The sequence below is a fragment of the Manis pentadactyla genome, chromosome 11 (genome assembly GCF_030020395.1).
Source record: "Manis pentadactyla isolate mManPen7 chromosome 11, mManPen7.hap1, whole genome shotgun sequence".
In the NCBI taxonomy this organism is placed as follows: Eukaryota; Metazoa; Chordata; class Mammalia; order Pholidota; family Manidae; genus Manis; species Manis pentadactyla.
The window spans coordinates 31,039,696-31,057,500 of record NC_080029.1 but is presented as its reverse complement, the minus strand read 5'-3'; the positions used below and the strand labels follow the sequence as shown (position 1 = coordinate 31,057,500).

General features: G+C 40.0%; 1 long non-coding RNA gene across 2 annotated transcripts; it reads right to left on the bottom strand.

Moving 5' to 3' along the window:
- Positions 1-268: 268 nt before the first annotated feature.
- Positions 269-17,804, bottom strand: LOC130679485 (uncharacterized). 2 transcript variants are annotated; one of them, XR_008992447.1, is made up of 5 exons: positions 17,602-17,804; positions 15,566-15,673; positions 14,131-14,286; positions 12,454-12,541; positions 269-702 (listed from the first exon to the last, which is right to left on the bottom strand). It is a non-coding gene; the product is annotated as an uncharacterized LOC130679485 (long non-coding RNA). The 2 variants fall into 2 exon arrangements; XR_008992448.1 differs by lacking the exon at positions 12,454-12,541 and having other exon boundaries at positions 17,602-17,799.
- Between the last annotated feature and the right edge of the window lies 1 nt (position 17,805).

Here is a 17,805-nt window from a genome sequence, read left to right as displayed (position 1 = left end):
TAAGAATGTATTCATTAAGATTTCCCATGTTCTGTCAGACACAGTTCTGGAAAACCCTGCTCTTATCAAAAGCTGTTCCCATGTCTATGCCCTCCATACTGAGCTACTACCAGGTCTTCTGGCCCCTCGTTTCTATCTCTACAGAGAACTCTTAGAAGGCATGAAGAATCCAGAGTGCTTTGGACAGAAGGGCTTTGGGGAGACTGGGCTCCCTGGAATTGAATGCACCATTGCCTATGTATATTTTTCTATGACAAAAGACCGTAACTTTCATCAAATTTTCAAATGGATCCATTCCTTTGAGTTTTTTAATCATTTATTTTCCATGATGCTCTTTCTACTGCCTTGTTATATTCACTTCATATTTTTGTACTCCATCAAGTGTTATGATTAATTTCCACATCTCTTCAGGGCTTCCACTAAGGTCCCTCTTTTAACACACTCTGAAGTTCCTCTTTAAAAAAAATATCTGCCACTCATCACGGGTGCCTCTTGAACAGATTTACCTTGACTGAAGGCATACATTAATATTCATTCCAATAGTATGCATATCCCAAGTGGGTCCATTTCTATTACACCCAAGAATCTCCTTAAAGTGGTCGGCATGACTGTCCAAGATGATGGCATGTTCAGGGAGTCCCTTTCCTTGCCTCCATTTCCAAATATCCTTCCTGTCTTGCCCCACAGAGAAATCCAACCAGCCTGGTGAATGACATAAGCAAAGCAAAACAAATTTTGGCATTGAATTTTATCTTTCAGTTATAATTTACCTTTTATTAGCACTTCACTGAATATCAGGCACTGTGCTAAGTACTATATATATATAATCTCATTTAACCCTCATAACAAGCCTATGAGATGGATGCTATTGTTATTCCCATTTATAGAGAAGGAATCTGAGGCTTAGCAAGGTTGGAGTGCCCAAAGTCACACAGCTAATGAGCAGTAGAGGCACATTTGACTGCAAAACTGATCAACTCCAAGGCTCACACTCTTAACCACTAAGCTCACCTGCCTCTGAACTATGCAAGACTGGCTTTTTAACCTTGTTTATTGGGGGGGTTATATACAGAAGTGGGATTTCTGGGTCATGGGGTATGCATATATTCAACTTTAGAAAGCGATGATAATTTATTCATCAAAGTGACTACACTCCCACCTGCAGTGTATGAGGTTTCCCACTGTTCTCTTTGATAATGTTTCCTTAAAAGACAGACTGCAGCTTTGCCTTCTCTGAAGAATCTCAAGGCATATTCAGCTGACTACCGTTCTATCTCACACAGGCACACCTAGGATGCTCTGGTTATTGAACTTTCCATTCTTCAGCCACACTCCTTTTCCCACTTACAGTCTCTTGGGAAAGAAAAATACCTCTGAATTCTTACTGCAAAGCTCACAGAAGGAATGGGAAAAAAGACCAACAGCAGAAATTTCCTAGAAAGAAATTCTCTATCAGTTTAACTGTGCTACACAAGTGTCCCAGACACAAGAAGAATTCTCCACTTTTCAGGTTATAAGAAGCCCAATCCATATGCTGACCAAAACACACAAGTCTAACAAAGTCTTTCCCATGGGTGTTACATGACGATCAGTAATGAGGGATTTAGCAGGCTTGGTTTATCAGAGGATTAAGTAAACCTCAAGAATGAAAGCTCCTGAAAGGAATTTTGTCTGATGTTCACAACAGGATCCAGCACATAGTAGGTGCTCGGTGGGTATTTGTTGATTGTTCGATACAAGCGTGCAGCATAATGTACCAAATGTCATTTCTAAGTATTTCAATGAAAAGCCTAGTGACTTTAGAGGTTCTTAAAATCTATAGGGGATGGAAAGTTTCAACATCTCAAGCTGTTATCACAGTCAAAAAACACTCCTGCACCAACCACTTGGCTCCCTACCTCTTTTCTGTAGGCTACATACACTGGACCGAGTGTGGGATGGGATCATGAGTCCCAGTGACAGACTTGCAGGAGACGCAGAGCAAGAGAGAATTTCAGGGTCTTTCAATATCCAATTACATCCAATTACAAATTCAAGTGTGCCTTATTTTACATGAAGAGAATTACAGTATAATAAAGGATGTTTTTGTATTATGATTCATAATTCATTCAAAAACTATTTAGGATGTAACTTCCTGTGCCAATCACCATGCTAGGTGACATAGAAATAACAGTGAATAAGATAGACATGGTCTCAACATCTCAGTATAGTAAGGGATATGAACAAAAAATACCTGATAATTGAAGTACATTGTAATCAGAGCTATGACAGAGGAGGCAGAGCAGTCTGAGAGCATGAAAAGAGGATAGAAAACCCATGAGGGAGATGGGGTAAGATTTTCTAGAGGAAGAGATGTCTAACCAGAGACACGACAGATGAGTAGAGTTAGCCAACAGGACTGCAGAGGTTAGAAAATGCAAGGCAGAAAGAAGAGCATGAACCAAAGCCAAGAGTCAAGAGAGGAAAGAAAAGTGAAAATTTTTTAGAATGACTGGGGCATAGAATATATGAGAAGATTAGGAGACAAGGCTAGAGCAGAAATTAAGGACAACATCATTAGAGACTACATGAAGAAACTGAGAGCAGACGGGTACTAAAGAAAGATTTGACAGGCGGAGGACCTAGACAGACACTTCTCCAAAGAAGAAATACAGATGGGCAACAGGCACATGAAAAGATGCTCCACATCACTAATCATCAGTGAAATGCAAATTAAAACCACAATGAGATATCAGCTCACACCAGTTAGACGGCCAACAAGAAACAACAAATACTCATGAGGATATGGAGAAAGGGGAACCCTCCTATACTGCTGGTGGAAATGTAAATTGGTTCAACCATGGTGGAAAGCAATATGGAGGTTCCTCAAAAAACTAAAAATAGAAACACCATTTGACCCAGGAATTCCACTCCTAGGAATTTACCTGAAGAAAACAAGATCCCTGATTTGAAAAGACATACGCACCCTTACGTTTATCACTGCACTATTTACAATAGCCAAGATATGGAAGCAACCTAAGTGTCTATCAATAGATGAGTGGATAAGGAGATGTGGTACATATACAATAGAATATTATTCAGCCATAAAAATAAAATAAATCCTACCATTTGCAACAACATGGATGGATCTAGAGGACATTATGCTCAGTGAAATAAGCCAGGCAGAGAAAGACAAATACTTCACTTATTTCTGGAGTATTCAACTCCGAGTTGGCACTAGAAGTTACCAAAGGGGAGGCGCTAGGAAGTGTGGGTGGGAGGGAGAAGGGGATTAAGGGGCATTATAATTCTCAGTCACAATATAGGTAGGTCACAGGGAAGCAGTATAGCATGGAAAAGACAAGTAATGACTCTGTAGCATCTAATGACTTACTACGCTGATAGACAGTGACTGCAACAGAAAGTGTGAGGACTTGATAGTGTGGGTGAATGTTGAAACCACAATGTTGTTTATGTGAAACCATCATAAGATTGTATATCAATGATACTTTAATAAAGAATAAAAGAAAAAGAAAAAGAAGAAAGATCTGAAGGAGGCAATTGACAAGGTCAAATTTTAATTTAGAAATTTGTTACTACAATCTAAGCCTGAAAAGATGATTTATACTAAGGACTTGACACCTAGAAGTGTACCAAAATGATAGATATTTAGGAAATGGAATTGATAGGAATGGGTAAAGAGCCTAGGGTGAGGAGAGGGAGAATTCAAGATATCTAGCTTGGCAGTTGGGTGAATGATTTACTGAGATAGGAAGCTGATGGAAGGGCAGGTTGGAGAAGGAGGTAGAATAGTTGTTTTGTGTGTATGTGTTTGAAGTGCCAGTAGATTAAACAAGTGAATATGCCCAGTGGGCAGATAAAACTAAGGAAAATCAATGAATCTCATATGTAAATTTAGGCTCTCTAGTAGACTGAGTTTATAGTGAAACACTGGGCCTGTATCAAAAATATTAATGGAAACAAGTTTAAAAGGACATTTTTTTTGTCCCATCATGGGGTTTAAGTTGACCTAACATTCTGTTCTGGCTTCCTGGCCTTGCTTGCTGAATAATGACCTCTCAAAACCTGATGTCTGTTATGAAGCAGATCCAACCAAACTCGTCTAGATTATTTTCATTCCAGGAATCTACCTGGGCTACATTCAATACAGGTGACTGAATGAGGGTGTTGATGGAGGTCACATTGTTTGTTAGACACAACACAAATAACAACTAATTTCTGAAGTGTTTGGAACAGGGTAATGCCTAACACACTTTATAACTGCCACAAACAGTCTCACCAACTCCCTCTTCTAATCCTAGTTCATCACTGCAAAAATTTAGGCATTCTCTCATGAAAGAGCCCAGTCTAGACAAGAATGATGGTAGCCCTGGCCTAAATGTAAGTTAGGTTGACCTCTGTGGTTTAAAAAACATGTTCGACCCTTGAATTCCAACTTCAGTGAGCTTCTCTTAACCCCAAACTCTTCTACGTCCCCCTGCCTTTTTAGGGAGTCCTGAAGTGGTTTTCTAGTTTGGCTCTCTAAATTTCATTTATATCTCAGATGGTTAGATGTTGAGCTAAGTAGAGATAATTTTTTTTCACATAAACCTCACAAAAATCCTATGAGAGGACACTGGAGTTTAGGGAGGTTAAATAGCTTTCCAAGGTCACAGAGCCCACATTCTTTAGCAACAATACTACTATATTGGCTCCCATTTTCTACCTATTGTCTTAATCTTGATGGTGACAAAAATCACCACAAAAATAATTAACACATATTGAGCATTTATTATGCCCCAATGAAACTCAGTGAAAATATTTGACATGAATTTTGGCAGGTAATCCTCCCAACAGTTTTATGAAGTACTATTGTCTCCACAATTTAATGTGGCGATAGCTGTATTGGACACCCAGTTGTCCTACACAGCTACCAGCTCCTAGGGCCAGAGGTCTTATTTTTCCACTCTATCTTGGTGCAGACTGGAGGAGATGGTGTCTTTGAAAGTAAGGTAGATTTTTCTTTTTAACCTGCCTTAGTGGGTCCTGCTGTCTGAAAGAAAGACTAGTAATAAATAAAGCCTAGAGAAGTGTCACTTGCTGAATACACACACGTGGTAAGCGGCAGAGCCAGGATCTCACTGTAGTCACTACTCTTGGGTCAGGGTGACCTCTAAGATCCCTGTCCCACTACCCAACCTCTTGCTGCCACCTGTCAAAGATTCAGCAATTTGTTCCTGTACTGTGGAGGCTTATCACATTTCATTTCACCTAAGTCACAGCATTAAAATTATGGTTTTGAGTGGTTACACTGAGTTTATCTGGTTTAACAACTTTTTATTAACCCTAAGCACTGGAAGTAGCTAAGGAAGAAGCTGGTAGAGCCAGTCACAGGTTGGCCCAGGAGGAAGCTGAGGCAGAGACATTTATTTTTCAACCCTGAAAGTGCAGGGAAAGGGCTGAGTCTTGGCTTCCCAGTCCACATCTTGGCAGAGCCTCGGGCCTCCCATATTGCAGAAGCCACCTTTGCCAGCAGGCGTCTCTGCTTCACAAAACAATAGTCTATTAGCTCTTTGGCTCCAGAAACATGAGGCTGGCTGGATTTCCTTCTCAGCACTCAGGAGGAACTCTAGAGCCCAGATTTACCAAGACAAAACACAAACTAAAACACTTATTCCTTCTCTGGATTTTTCTTTTTTAACAGAAATAAGATTGCTAACATAGGCAGCTATAATAAAAAAGTATTTTTTAAAATAAATCCTGATCATGGTACTCCCAAAGTCTTCAAGCTAATGCACCAGACTTGGAAATGAACACTCAGCTTGCTTTTTTGTACTCTCCCCTAGCTGTCTGATAGTCCTCAACTCCCACAACACCTTTGCACTGCCCTTCCAGGCCCCATTCTGGTCTCTCTGCTTTGATTCTGAACTCTTCTCCAGACCTCCCCCCTCTTCTCCCACATGCTAATGTGGCCCTGATAGTGCTAGTAGGTTGTGAATTAAATAATAGCCAACTCAAAATATTGTAGTATCTTACTTTCTCAGCACAGAAAACACTTGATGAATATAGAGTGAATCTATTAACTATAATGCGACTTGTTTGCTAGAAAACAGACATAAAGAAAGATTGAAAGGAAAGAAAAGGGAAGAGGTAAAGAAAGAAGGGAAACTAAATTAACTCCCTCTTTTGGTGTAATATGTTCTTTCACATGTTTCTCTCCTAATATTAGATTCAAGTAGCTTCCTTAATCCCTACCAGTGAGCTTGATCTTTGATTTATTGAAAAAGTTCAGAGAGCCCTGGAATTCTGATCTTGATAGGTCAGATATTTTATACATCCAGTGTAAGATTATCAGGTACATGTAAGAGAAATAAGTGTAAATGAACCTGTATATTCATCCTGATTATTTCTTCTCAGTCCTACCTACCCTTATATCCAAAAAACTCCTTCCCAGGCCCACACCTCAGCCATGAATTTACTGGCAAAGTCTCTGCAGGCTGTGAGTGGGAGGGCTGGGGCAGAACGTAAGGAAAGGAACTAAATAATGGATGATAAGCTTGGCTGCTGACAGAATGTTGCAGCAGCAGCAGAATCTGCAGGAGTTTAGATACAATTCTGCAGATCTAAAGAGATCTTCAGTACAAGAGAAGGGAAAGAAAATCTGGCCATCTTCAGCAGCTCTGTAATTATGATCCCACACTTTACAACTGTCACAAGGCAACCAGAAGGGTTCCACACAATCCAAACATTTGTGGTGGTTGAAGTGTGATTTGAGGCACATGAGAACAGCTATTGCTCAGAAAAAGCTCCCTTTCTCTGGGCCTGAAATGCTCCACTCCCTCATCAATCACTGATGACTTCCAACCTCATGACACACCAGGGGAACCAGACTGTACCAGTCATGCATTCAAACTATATTTGAGTGGAAAAGGGACTGATTAAAAGACTATGAGGGGAGAGAGTGATGTCAGCAAGATGGTAGACTAAGAACAGGCCCTCCTTCCCACAGAAACACCAAGTTAACAATACACAGAGTAGAACACCTCTATGAGAACTCTAAAGACCAGTCAAGAAGCTACAGCACCCAGGTCATTATAAAACCAAGAAGGGATTCAACAAAAGGGTAGAAAAATACACAGCATTTGCCATACCCATCCTTGCCCTTCCCCCATGCAGCACAGTGCTGAGCAGCCAGGGATACCCCTCCAGCAAGGGCTGCCCCACAGGAGAAAACAGACAAGTGGACCATAAGTATGATATTTTAGCTTGTCTGGGGGTCATCGGAGGGACTGGTTTCTAACTTGCCTGACTCAGGCCACTGAAGGGACTGGCACCTGAGTTTGGAAGCCACTGAAAACAGAGAGGAGCAGCACAGTAGAGCTGCAGAACCACAGGCAGACACCAGGGGAACAATATGTGAGAAAAGGTTTAAGATGTCCTAGAATCTGCAGCTGAGCTGATGGTGAAGGTCTTCCCTGGCATGAAGGGAAAGACTGGGAGAGGTGGTTGTTTTTACAAGGCAAACAAAGAAACATGCAGACATGGACCAAAGGACCAAAATAAAACTCCAGAAATGGACTCTAAAGAAACACATATCCATGAGCTGTCTGACAAAGAATTTAAAATGACTGTCATACAGATGCTTAATGAGCTAAAAGAGAAAACAGACAACTAAGTGAAATCAAGACAATGATGCATGAGCAAAATGAGATTATCAACAAAAAAACTATGAAAAAAAGAACCACACAGAAACTCTGGAGCTTAAAAATACAGTAATACACTGAAAAATTCATTAGAGGAGTTCAACCTCAGACTTGATAAAGTGCAAGAAAGAATTAGTGAACTTGAAGACAAGTCATTTGAAATCACTGAGTCAGAGGAGTAAAAAAAATGAATTAAGAAAAGCAAAAAGTACATAAGGTAGCTATGGGATACTATCCAAGAGAACTAATATGCATATTAAGGAATCCCCAAAGAATGACAGAAAGGTACTGAGAGCTTACTTGATGAAGTAATGGCCAAAATGTCCCAAATTGGAGGAAAGAAGTGGGTATGCAGATTCAAGAAGCTTAAGGATTCCAACACAGATAAATGCCAAAAGAACTACATTGAGACATCAAATGGCCTAAGTCTAAGATATAGAGAGAATCTTGAAAGTAGCAACAGAAAAGCAATTTGTAACATACAAGGGACTTTCCATAAGCTTATTAGTGGATTTCTCAGCAGACTTTTTGCAGGCCAAAACAAAATGGCATGATATAGTCAAAGTGCTGAAAGAAAAAGTATCTGTCACACAAAAATACTGTATTCAGCAGAATTGTCCTTCAAAATTTCTGAAGAAATTAAGACTTTATCAGAAAAACAAAAGCTGAGGGAGTTTATTACTATTAGACCTGCTGTACAAGACTTACTATAAAGGGTTCCTCAAGTTGAAACAAAAAGAAAGTAGACAGCAACACAAAGAGGTATGAAAATGTAAGATTCTCCAGTAAAGGTAAAAACACAATATAGTAAATTAAATTCTGGTACATAGAATTTAAATGACAAATACATTTTTAAAAACTGTAAGTCTATGTTCACAGGTATATAATATATGAAAATATCATTTGTGACATTAAGAACACAAATTAGAGGGGGGTGCTATAAAGGAGTGGAATTTTTACATGCAGTTGATCAGTTTAAAATAAGTGCTATAACTTTAAGATGTTTTTATGTATTACAACGGCAACCACAAAGGAAATACTACGTAAAGTATGCAGCCAAATTCATAAAAACCAAAAGTGGAATACCAGGGGCTGGGGAAGAGTGGGAGTGAGTTGTTTAATGGGTACAGAGTTTCAGATTTGCAATATGAGCAAGTTCTGGAATTTGTTTCATACATAACAAATTATGAATATACTTAACACAACTGAAAAACACACTTTAAAATGGCTAAGATGGTAAAGTTTATGTTTTTTTTTAATCCACAATAGAAAAAAAAAACCTATGGGGGGTGAGGGGAGAGGTCATTTTTAATGGGTACAGGGTTTCAGTTTTGCAAGATGGAAAGTGTTTAGGAGATGGGTGGTGGTGACGGTTGCATAACAAAATACATATGTTATATGCCACTGAAATGTATGCTTACAAATGGTTAGGATGGTAAACCTTATGTTATATGTATTTTACCACAATTAAAAAAGAAACCACAGACTCCGAAATAACCAATAAGTGTGATCATATCAATGAATTTGCTTCAATCTAAATTGTGTTCCACTTTCCCTGGCATAGCAACTTCAGAATCCATTACATAAATATTCCCAAAGATTTGCCCATAGAAATAAACAAAATGCTGCCAAAAATGCCACGGGAATAACTCGCAGAAACACCAGGACTAGACTCAGGGCTACATAGGCCACAATAGCACCCTCAAATCACACCACTAAATAAACCTGAAGTGCAGGCAGCACACTACCACCATATAGCACTGGCCCCTCAACCTGCACCACTACCACTAGATTCTGTCGCTGGCAGCACTGGTCACAGCATGCCTTATTCCCCCAGAAGATTAAGAACCAATGGACCATAAGGTAACAGTTGATAGAATATTATGGAAACTTCCTATGAGCAGAGTAGCTTCAAAGCAATGTTCCAGGAATCAATGATATTTTAACATCTTAAAAATGCAGTGATAATACTTTACAATTTTAAAATTAGAAAGTTAAATTTACAGAAAAACAAAAAAACCTTAAAAAGCTTTGTGTTCTAAATTCCTTTCAAAACCATGAATTTCATCTGACATTTGTAATAAAAATACATGCTTTTTATGCACATTGTGATCAATGGTCAGCTTACCTCATTTGATTTTTCTTCTGGTATTACAGACATGTTCTCTTAAGCTCTAGCAGGTAGCTAGGTATAATAAAAATCATAATACCTACTTTTCTCTTGAGGTAGCCAGCCTCCAAACTGTTCTCCCAACATTCCCTACCTCCTGGTATTTATACCCCGTATAGTCCCCTACCACCTTGTACAAGGTTTAGTCTATGTGACCAATAGAATATGGCAGAAATAATGATAATTCACTTTCAAGGTTAGATTTTAGAAGACTATGGATCTCTTAGACCTTTTTCTCTGTGGGAAGCCAGGTACCATGGCATAAGGATACTCAAGAAACCTATGGAAAGACCTATCTGGGGAGGAATTAAGATGTCCAGCCAACAGCCAGCAAAGAATACAGGCCTGCCGACAATGATGTGAGAAAGCTTGGAACTGGCATCTCCTCTGGCAGAGCCTTCAGGTAACTTCAGTGCTGGCCAACAGCTGGATCACAACTTCCTGAAAGACCTTGAGCTGGAACCACCCAACAAAGATGCTCCCCAGAAACTGCAAATGATATTTTAAGATGCTAAGTTTCAGAATTATTTGTTACATAGCTATAGATAACTAAGACATCTCTCCAGCAATTCTGTAGGGGGGAAAAAGGTGTGTGTGTGTGTGTTTCACAAAAGGCTGTTAAACTGTTAAATGCCTGCAGACACACATAAAATTATGAGAAACAGAATAACAAAAAAAATCTACATACTCATAACCTCATATACCAACAACAGAGCAGGTCTCACCTGGCAAAAAAAGCTGCTGCCAAGAAGAAGGATTTGAGTGTAAAATGGTCCAGATTAGCTCTAAATAGCTCACCCTACTAACCTGAAATTTTATCATTAGAGATAAATTTCACTGGATCTTATAGTATCGTGTCTTTAAGAGTCCCCTGGAAGGCATAATATCTTAAAATAGTATTTATAATGGGTCATGATAGGGACAAAATCTAACTCTAATGTTCATCTGAAAAGATTTTCAATGCAGAGATTATTTGCAAAAGTATGGGCATGGTTATAGGAACCAAGAAAGAATGGTGAAGGATCTAGACACTAGCAAGCTAGGGAAGATATCTGAGCAAAAGGCAGAAATTATGTTACCAGAGTCCATTGACACTTGGACCCAAGAAGGGGGCATCCAATCATTACTATTGTAATGATAGGACACAGCCACCTCCAAAATCATTGTGCCAAAGCAGGGAGGGAGTGAGAAAGAAATACATTAATCTCTCTCTTCTCCCATCCTCTAGTCTCATGTTGGACTTTCCTTTGGACAGAGCTGCCTCGCAGCAAGAGGGCAAAGGAACCCAGTTGGTGCAGAAAACCATCTCCCAGGGCACAAAACCAGATAAAAGGGATGGAGAATGTGTGGTGAGAGGTGGCACAGCATTTCCAGATTTCTAGAGAACTTTTAAGATTATCTAAGATATTCCATCAGGTGGTCTGTATAAATCCTCTTTATTTCATCCCTAGCAGAAATACCCCAAACTCCAAAGGTGACAAAGGCACGAACTTTGGAGTTAGGCAGGTCTGTTCTCAGCTTTCCAAGATGTGTGACTGTGGGCAAATTACCTAACCTCTGAAAACCTCAGGTTTCTTCTTTGTAAAGTGAGCATCATCAGGTTGTGGTAAAATTAAATGACATATGGAGAGGCGACAAGACCGGCCTCCCAGAGGGAGCTGTTGATGTAGTTAAGCATGAAATAGTTGATCGTCAGATTCACAGTGTAACCTGACTTTCCCCGAACTTGAGTGGTTCATCAAATACATCTTTGTTGCTATTAAATATCCGTCAACTGAAGCCTGGTAAAATCCTTTCTGTCACATCTGTACAAATACTGAATACCTATATGTTCAAATATGGCAGTTCAATATATAATGAAATATGATAATTTTCAAGATAATACTTATAATTTGAGATAGATAATCTCTGGAGTGATACATAAGATACAAATAACAGTGGATGCCATTAGGAAAGATTTTGGAAGACTGGGTGCAGAGGTAGAAAGAAACTTGAATTTTTAGTATTTACTTTTTTATAGAGTACTATTCGAATCTTTTCCCATGTATATATGTAGTATCTTTTTAAAAACTTCCTTGACCCTTTTGAGTTGGTGTCTTTTATTCTTCTGTTTATTTCATTTATACCACAACCATTAAAAATGCTTACTACTATACTAGGTGCTGGGGCTACAAAAAGTACATGATACAATCCTTGCTTTCAAGTAGCTATAGTCTAGTTGTAGAGACCAAAGAAAAAGCAAGCAGATAGCCATTATGCAGTACAATAAATGTGACCTATCTGATTTTCCTTATTTAAAATGTGAAGACACACACACACATACCTCCAAACCCCCTAAAGCTCCCCCTCCTTTCATTGTATTTAATGCATTCTAACATCCTATACCATTTATTGACCTATGATGCTCATTGTCGGTGTCCCTCAACTCCAAAAAGGTGAGAAATTTTGCCTGTTTTGTTCACTGACAGATCTCCAATGTCTGAAATGGTGGAATTTTTCAGTGGATGTTTGTTGAATGAGTGTTGAATGAATAAATGCTATGTAATATAAAAGTATGAAAAAGGAGCTATCAGAACACAGCATAAGGAACACCAAACTTACACATGGAGGTCAGGAAGGCTTCACAGTAGAGGTGACACTTGTACTAAATCTTGAAGCATATCTGGGTGAGTTTGAAAGACCTAATGTTCTAAGAGCAAGAAAATGAGAAATTCAGAAAGATGAACACATAGGAAACTGCAAGTCCAAAGGCACAGAGATACAAGGCAGAAGGGCATGTATGGAAACCTGAACATATAGCAATGAATATAGGTTGCTGTTGTTTTTCCTGGCTGGAGGAGTTCTTAAAGATTTGTTATACTGTTCTTTCTTTTGTGTCTGTTTAATATTTTCTATGAATCAAAGAATAAATGAATAAGTAAACTATTTTTAATGAGTATGAAAGAATTTTATAGGGAATATTTTCTAGGCAGAAGGATATGACTAGAGGTACCAGCCACATATAACAGCAGTAAACTGGGAAGCCAATAGGTGGTGGGTGAAAAGGGTAAATATCTGAAAAGGAATACACCAGTCACTAGTTTTTCAATTGTAAATGACAACTTAAACTAGCTCAAGTGTAAAAGGGAATTCATTGGTTCATATACTCGGCAGTATCTGGCATTGAAAAGCGCTGGATCTAAGAACTTAACTGATACCACCAGAGCTCTGTCCCTCCTTCTTATCCTTTTGCCTCTGTTCAAATTATTTTTCAGATAGGCCTTCTCCAAGTGATGAGCATGATGGCCCCCTGATAGTCCCAACTTCAAGTTCTCCTGACTTTTAGAACTTTTTTCTCCTAATGTCTGTATGAAAATCTCCTGGAAATTTCTGATTGTTTCTACTTGGGTCATATGCCCGTCTCTGAATCAATCACTGAGGGAATGGAATGATATGATTGACCAAGCCTGAAATAGCAAGTAAGTCGCTTGGGTGGGGATCAGGTGTGACTCAGTCACCATGATTGACAGCTCTACCAGGATCACATGGAGTAGGGGTACGAAGAGTCCCCTAAGGAAGGGGTGATAGCAGATCCAAGGAACTGACATCATAGCTCTCACAGAAGCCTACAGTTGATACTGGAGATGAGGTGGTCAGTGAACGCAGAGTGCACTGAGTAGTAGGATAGAGTAGTGATAGGCAGGAAAGAGGGATATTTAGAAAAACAAGGCCAGACTGAACTGGGCAGTGGAATTACAGAGAAAACTGTTGTTGGGGTGTGAGTGAGGACACAGATATGGGATGAACAAAAATATGAAGTTCACATTGAACTATTGCTATATGGCTAATGCTACATCTGGGCACGAAATAGTTTGATAGCTCCCACTCTTCCATAAAGAGATGATTGGAGATTGAATATGAATAGAAACTGGTGATGGAAATGCTGTCATATTCTCAGGTTAATTGTGAACTTGAATGAGATTAGAAAAACATCCCCAAAATAGTTTTGGTTTGGTTGGCATGTGGCCAAACCCTGAACAGTTCAGATTAGTATAAAAGAGATTCAAATATATGTCTTCCGCATATGCTTAGACACTGAGCTAAAAGAAGAGAAAAAGCAGTACATGCCATCTGTTTAGGTGGTATACAAGCTCCAGAGTGAGTTTGGAAAGAAAGGGGGCTTGAATCTTCTAAGACCAGGAGACAGTGAGAAAGGCAGAGACTCAGAGAAGCAGAAACAAGGTCAGAACAGAGGGCACATACAGTCTGAGAGCCACAAAGTCAGCAGGAGCACTGTACCTTCTGCTGCATATGTGCCACATCAAGCCCTTTCCATCAAAATAGTTCCGATTACATCTTCTGTAAGACATTGTCCAGCATATCTCAGCACTAAGGAGTTATTCTATTAGTGGCATGATCCTCCATAGGATTTACTGGCCTGGGCCCAGGACTTGCCTGTTAGGAATGAAGGGAGAGGTTTTGATGACATTGAACCAAAGGACCATAAGTACTAGACACCTACTGTGGCTCAATAACCATCTTTCTCCCCTATGAGGTTCATGAGCAAGCAATATATTCAAGGGCCATCAACAGATGAGAAATCAAAATACCACTTGATTTTTACCTGAATAGATGCCTAATTTCTTAGTGCAGAGCTATCTTGTGGAAACAAAGTGGGAGCAAGCAGCCTACAGTAAAGGCCCCCAAGCCTTTCCTTCTCCAATGCACATTAAAATCTTCTCACCCTCCATCCTGCCACATTGGGCCAGAAATGGAAGCAATAAAACAGATGCTTGGCTATGCATCTGAGGAAGGACAAGAAGATGGCCAGATCCCAAAGGGAGGCCCTAGCTTAGTGTACCTATTCCTGCCACAAGAAGCAGAAGAGCAAGCTGCATGGAGGTTCCTAACCCTGCCCTTGTTAAATATGACCCAATTAATTTCCTGGAATCTGACCAATCTAATGAACAAGTCCTCTCATAGAGGGCAAAGGCCAGGAGAGATGGGAAGAGAGATGTAACTTCCCTTTCTTCTAAATACTTGCTCCTCAAAATATGGGCCACAGACCAGCAGTACTAGCATCACCTGGTAGCTTGCTAGAATTGCATGATCTTGGGCCCCACCCTAGGTTAATGGAATCAAGGAATTGCATTTTGGTAAGCTTGCCAAGGGATTCATATGCACATTAAAGTTTGAGATGCACCGAGTATCTGATTCCTAAATCCATGCCCAAATTATCTATCATTTGGATCTTTGCTCACTTCCTAAAATAGCGCTCTGCATATGGTCAATAGTTAATGAGAGGATGTTTGAGAAATTCTCTTTGGCACCAATTTAATTCCATTTGAAAGGAGACCATTTCTGAGACAGCAGCACACATTTACCAATGAGCATCTTACTCAGAGACAGAAGCATACTAAAAACAAGCAAACAAAACAGTTCTAGGCATACACATTCAGCTCTGAGGAGCAGGACAGATGGGCGTAGTAAGTCCCCTCACACTCCATCCTCCCTTTCCCATACGACTCCCTCCCTAACTCACTCTGTTCTCCTTCCACCAAGCTACTATTAACCTCTTCTGTTGAGCTCTGTTTCACACAAAGGCAGTACCACGTGGATTACATGTCTCTTCCAGCCCTGTCCTCAACCCCCAAATCTAAGAAGAAGATACTGTACTATTAAGCTAGAACACAGTAGGAAAACAAAAAGCAACTGGCACATCACTGTTTCTCACCTTTAAATAGTTGTGACTGTCATGACCCAATTCACGTCTTATTTATGACAGTAGCCAAATCCCAAGCCTGGATCTTTGTCAATATTTGCCTTTAGTAGCTCTTCCTACCTGTGTAAAAAGTTAATGATAAAAACTCAGAGTACACAAACCCCAATTTCTTTTCTTTGCTTTACCTAACATATACCTTAAAATAAAAGGAGGCAGGTTTTGGCAAATATTTGTGGATTAACTAGAATCTGCCATAACATTATTTCGGGATCCAATAATACCAGGATCTAATGAGTAATAAAGTTACCATCTGTTGAGCACTTACAAATGTGCTTCACATCAACCCTATGAAGTAAGCAGTATTCCCACTTAATGAGTGAGGAACTTTGAAGTTTTTAGAAATTGGATAACTTTCCCAGGAAGCAGCAAATATAGAAATCCAGCACACACCTGTCAGAGTCCAAAGCCTCTTAAGCACTAAACTAATTTGATATCTTACTGGTCAGAAACCATTGTAAACTCACTATGTGAGTAGAAATTCCATTTTCCTTCTCTTGGGCTAATAGGATTAAATCAGATTAAGGATGTAAAAGCACTTGGAAAAGTAAGATACTGAAACATATAAGGTATACTTTAGTATATCAAGATTGTGTCCAAATAAAAGTTCTCAGGACTATATAAATGGCAAGTATACATGTGAAAAATGTTCACTCTTGTAATGGAAGATATCCCAGTTCATTCAATATACAATTCTCACAGAATTAGAAAATATTTTTAAAAGCTTAACCCTCGATGTTGGCAAGGATGGTGAGTGCAAGTTAGCACAACCTTTCTAAAAAACAAATTGACAATATGTTTCAAGACCTTTTTAAAAATTCATAATTTCTTGTAAGGAAAAATAAATCAGGACAAAAATTAAAGTATAAATATAGTTAAGAACATAGATTCTGAAGCCAGGTTGTTTGGATCTAAATCCCAGCTCCACTACTTATTAGCAGTGTGAACTTGGGCAAGTCTTTATGACCTGGCGTCCAAAATGGGGATAATAATAGTGCCTATTTCACTGGTTTGTTATAAGGATGAAATTAATTTTTATATGTGAAGTGCTTAACCCAGTGCCTGGCACTATAACCCACTAAACACTACATGTAAATGGTATCTATTATTTTTATCTCAGTGTTAGTTAAAATAGCAAACAATTGTAATCAATCTGACCACAGAAAAATGGTTTCCTTCACTACGGCACAGATATGAGTATTTTAAAGCCATTAAAAATGAGGCTTTACAAAGACTATTTTATCACATACAATGTGAAGTAGAAAGACCACTCATGTTTGTTCAAAGAACACTTTGTTCAACTATAGATGTGTAGAAAACAAAAGGTAGGAATTACATCAAAATATTAACAAACAATGTATCTGGGTGACTGTGTAGGGTTGGGGGTTTTTCTTCCTTGTGTATTTCTGTCAAACCTTCTTGGGTAGTGCTTCTCACACTCTAGTATCTTCACCCCTTAGCTCAGCAAATCCCCAGCAGACGGCCCGCTCTCAGGCTGACTGAAAAACTGAATGAAGTTAAGAATGGAACCTCCTGAGGAAGGGCACGGAACTGTCCTGCAAATGGAAACTTAGAGGCGTGCACACCAAGCCTGCTGACCAACAGTAACAGGTGTTTTCCATCTCTGATATCTGTGATTCATCCTGCACAGCTGCCCGCACACCGAGGTGTCAGCACGAGGCGGCTCCAGGAGTACAACGCCCCACAAGCTGAAATGCACGCTGTTTTGGGCGCCCGGACAGCCACACACGGAGACACACCTCAACGAAAACCTGGATTCACAAAAAGGAGGCCTTGCCACCTTAAAAACAATGTCTTACTGCAAAAGACAAGAAGCTATCTATGGCTTGCGCCTACGCCCCTTGCTCCCCACCGCAGCTTTCTTTTTAGTTGTTAAGAAATCTGTTGAGGGCGAGTGCACGCGTTTCGTCGCTGGCGTCCTCCGTCCCTAAACACACACACACCCCTTCCCCCATTCCTCTCTCTCAGACCAGGCGCGTCTCCGAGGGCTGGATTGAATGGGGCCGTCTTTGTCATGAATCCTTCCCTCCTTCGGGCGAGCCAAGCTTCTTCCGGGTCAGCGACAGTCACCACCACCCCAGCCGGGCCCGCGGGCCCCCACGCCGCTGGCCCGGAGCGCGCCCGGCTAGGTCGCCGCCGCCCGCAGGTTGCGGGCGGGGAGGAGGGCGGGCGGC